This window comes from Elephantulus edwardii, unplaced genomic scaffold, assembly GCF_000299155.1.
Source record: "Elephantulus edwardii isolate Elephantulus edwardi_28Jun2011 unplaced genomic scaffold, EleEdw1.0 scaffold00320, whole genome shotgun sequence".
NCBI lineage: Eukaryota > Metazoa > Chordata > Mammalia > Macroscelidea > Macroscelididae > Elephantulus > Elephantulus edwardii.
Genome location: NW_006400070.1, coordinates 904,770 through 909,257, shown reverse-complemented (window position 1 = coordinate 909,257; position 4,488 = coordinate 904,770). Strand labels below are relative to the sequence as shown.

Here is a 4,488-nt window from a genome sequence, read left to right as displayed (position 1 = left end):
AGTGGCACCATGCAATATTTGTCCTTTTGTGACTGAGATATTTCACTCAGCATAATGTCCTCCAGGGTCACCCATTTTGAATAATATTGCATGAGTTACTTGTTTTTCAATGCGGCATAGTATTCCACAGCTTCTCTATCCATTTGTTTGTTGATGGGCACGTGGGTTGTTTCCAACTCCTTGCTATTGTGAACAAAGCTGCAATAAACATGGGTGTGAATATACCTGCTTGGATGTCAGTTATGGCCTCTTTGGGGTATATTTCCAGTAGTGGAATTGGTGGATCGAATTGTATCTCTATTTGCAACTTTTTGAGAAAGCGCCATTCTATCCTTTTTATTCATTGTCTAACTCTCCAAAGCATAGCAAGTGATTGAAAAAACTATGGCCTGAATCACACATTCTTGTGCCTCAAACTGACATCATTGCTCCTCAATAATTTAGAGAGTTCCCTAACTATAGACTTTCCTAGTACGTCTCCTGAGTTCCTGATTGCTAGTACCAAGTGTATTGGCTGTGGATCCAAGTAAGATGAACTTGCTACACACAAGTTCTCATAGCCCAAACTTATCAAACAATATAATAAAGTGTGTATATATGTTCTATGTATATTTTTTCTTGGCTTCTTTGGGGTGTGAATTGACTCATAGCTGACTCTCCATTTTTTTTCAGAGGCTGAAAATTGCATGAAAGGGGACAACCCATCTTTTCACCAGAGAGCAGCTAGCAAATTCAAACTGCATGCCTTTGAGTTGGCAGCACAACTGTAACTCCTTACCACTAGGCCACTAGAGTGCTATTGTTGTTGTTGTTGTAGTTGTTGTTATGTGCTATCATATCAACTATGACTCTTGTTGTTGTTGTTGATTTCCTTCGAGTCACGCACAACTCATAGTAACCCAATTAACAAAAGGCCTGCAGCTCCTCTACAACTATTGGCATTTATCAAAGTTCATTGAGTTTCCAGAGGCATGTTTTTCAGAAATAGATGCCATTCTTTCTTCCAAACCTGTCATAGTGTGTTATTGTTGTTATGTGTTGTTGAGTTGCCTGCGATGTATAACAACCTTATGTATAGCAGCTCTGAATCCTTCCTTGTCCTGAGTCAATCTCACCATTTCCGACACACCAACACCCATCGCCCCAGCCACGGTACCAATCCATTTCATCTGGGGTCTTCTCCTGTGCTGTCTGTCCAGCCTTCCAAGCATGATGCCCTTCTCCAAGGACCGAACTCTCCTGGCCATGTGCCCAAAGTAACTGAAGCAGAGCTTAAAATCCTAGCCTCCAAGGAGAAACTTGGTTTCACCCTCTCCAAAACCAACCTATTTTGAGTCCTAGAAACCCTATAAACAATTGCTCTGAATCTGCCCTATCTTGAACCAATCACACTGTCTTTGACAAACCTACTCTTATTGGTACAGTCACTGTGTCAGTCTATCTCAACCAAGGTCTTCCTCTCCTGCACTGACCCTCTGCCATTCCAAATATGATGTCCTTCTCCAAGAATTGATCCATTCTGGGAACATGCCCAAAGCATATGAGTTGGAGTTTCAAAATCCTTGCCTACATGGAACAACCTGATTTCACCCTCTCCAAGATAGAAATCTATTTTCTTGGCAGTCCATGGTATGTTCAATACACTTCTCCAACACCACAACTCAAAGGTATCGATCCTTTTTCTGTTATTCTTAGTCATTGTCTGGCTCTTAAAACCATAGCAAGCAATTGGGACAACCATGGCCTGAATAAGGTGCACCCTGATCTCTATACTGACATCATTGCTCTTTAGCACTCTGCACAGATGCTTGGCAGCAGATGTGTGTGTGTGTGTGTGTGTGTGTGTGTGTGTGTGTGTGTGTACTGTCAAATTGGATCTGACTGGTACAGGAGGAGATTGTCCCTCCTTCTCCGGCAGAGCATCTGGTGCATTTGAATCGTTCACCTCTGGCATTGCATTGTAGCTTCTTGCCACTAGGCCACCAGAGCTCCCCCTGACAGCAACTTTCATTGATGCAACTTGTTTTATGATTTCCTGACAGCTGATGCCAAAAGTGTTGATGGCAAATACAAGAAAAATGACATTTTTAACAACCTCAATTTCTTCTATTACACCAAAATATAAAAAATCCTACCAGGAACAGTGTTGAGACCTTGAGCACTAATAACTAGATAAACTGTGGGAGGATATCAAGAATATCATCCATGAAGAATGCAAAAGATCATTTCAAGGACAGAGGAGGAAGAAAAGACCAAGATGGGTATCAGAAGAGACTCTGAACATTGTACCAGAATGCAGAGAAGGCAATTGGAAATTAAGAAGCTGAACAGAAGATTTCCTTTCTTTTTTCTTTTTATTGTGTTTTAACAAAAGTTTACAGAAAAGTTTGGTTTTTATTCATTCATTGTTGCACATTTCCCTACCCACTCCCCAGTTCACTTAAAAAAATATTCATATGCACACTTGTGTTTGTCGTGGCTTTGTTCACAGTAGCAAGGGGTTGGAAACAACCCAGGCGCCCATCAACAAACAAATGGATAGAGGAGCTGTGGTATATTCACACACAGCATTGAAAAACAAGGAACTCATGCAATATTATTAAAAATGGGTGACTCTGGAGGACATTATGCTGAGTGAGGTATCTCAGTCACAAAGGGACAAATGCTATATGATGCCACTGTTGTAGAATGAGGCTGACATCGGGGTGAGGGTAAGACTGGGAAAAACTGGATAAAGTATGTATACTGCATTGAAACAGATGAGGGAAGAGAACAATTTAAAAGCGATATATGATAGAATATTATAGTTATCACAAGAGTCCAGAATTAAGGTTGCATAATGGAGTGTACTTGGGGCGGGGTTGGGGGGAGGGATGCAGGGGGATTGTATACCAATGAAAGAATTTTTCTTTTACTTTTCAAAGAGAGGAGCTAACTCAGTGGGAGGGCTGGGCAGGGAGAAAAGTGCAACAATGAATTAATGGAAATCCAAAGTCTCTGTAAATCTTCATTAAAATTAATAAAATAAAATTTTTAAATAGTCATTCATTCATTGTTGAATAACTTCCCCCCTCTACACCCCTAATCCATTTTGTTATGCATAATTTATTCTGGATTATGGTCATACAAATAATGGCTAATCATTATTTAATGATAATATTCCTTTTAAAGAATTATTTCCTTCTTATGTTCCAATGCAGTATTCATAATTTAACCTCTCTTTTCTTAGTTTCCCCTGAACCAACATGTTAGTCCTGGGCATTATCCAGTATTTGTCTTTTTTGTGACTGAGATATTTCACTCAGCATAATATCCTCCAGGGTCACCCATGTTGTGTAATATTTTATGACTTCCTTGTTTTTCAATGCTGTATATTATTCCATTATGTAAAAATACCATAGTTTTTCTATCCATTCATTTGTTGATGGACACTTGGGATGCTTTCATATCTTTGCTATTGTGAATAATACATCAATAAACATGGATGTGCATATATCTTTCTGGGTGGCAGCACTTGTTTCTTTAGGGTATATTTCTAGTAGTGGAATTTCTGGGACAAACGGTATTTCAATCTTTTTGAGAAAGTGTCATATTGCCTTCCATACTGATTGCAACATTTTATACCCTCACAAGCAGTGAATAAGGGTTCCAACGTCTCCACAACCTTGCCAGCATTTGTTGTTTGCTGCTCTGTTGAACTTTGCTATTGTTACTGGGGTGAGATAATATCTCATAGTTGTTTTTATTTGTATCTCTCTTAGAGCTAGGGATTTTGAACATTTCTTCATGTGTTTGTTTGCCATCTCAATGCCTTCTTTGGTGAAGTGTGTGCTCATAGCCTGTGTCCATTTTGCGATTGGATTATTTACTTTTTCTTGTTGAGGTGCTGGACTATTCTATAAATTTTAGATATGAGTGCTTTGTCAGATATGTCATTGCCAAATATTTTTTCCCAGGCTGTGGGTTTCTTTTTTATCCTGTTGGGAAAGGGGAATTTTTTTATGCACAGGGATTTGATTCTTATAAGGTCCCATTCATCTATTTTATTCTCTTCTGGTTGTGGGTTTTTCAAGATGCTTGGAAAGCTGTTCATATCATGGATTAGAGCTTCAAGATTTCTTCCAAGTTTTTTGCTGATGAAGTTAATAGTCCTTGATTTTATTCATAAATCCTTTACCCCTAAGTCCTTGAGTTGGGTTTTGTGTATGGTGTGAGGTGCAGGTTTTGCTTGAGTTTTCTACAGATTGTTTTCCAATTTTGGCAGCACCATTTGTCAAAAGAAGCTTTCATTTTACCACTTAATTGATTTCATCTCCTTGTCAAAAATGAGTAGACTATAGATTGATGAGTGAACAGAAGATTTCAAAGGGAAGCTAATAAAGACAAAGGAAACTGAAGATCAAATTCAAGCCTTAGACTACTTTAAAGATCAAGGAATGCAGACTTCTATATGGATTGCATCTCAATGTCAAAAAACAAAGATAGGAC

General features: G+C 38.8%; 1 pseudogene; it reads left to right on the top strand.

Moving 5' to 3' along the window:
* The window catches only part of LOC102854929, a 32,891-nt pseudogene that overhangs the window by 9,489 nt on the left and 18,914 nt on the right, over positions 1–4,488 (top strand).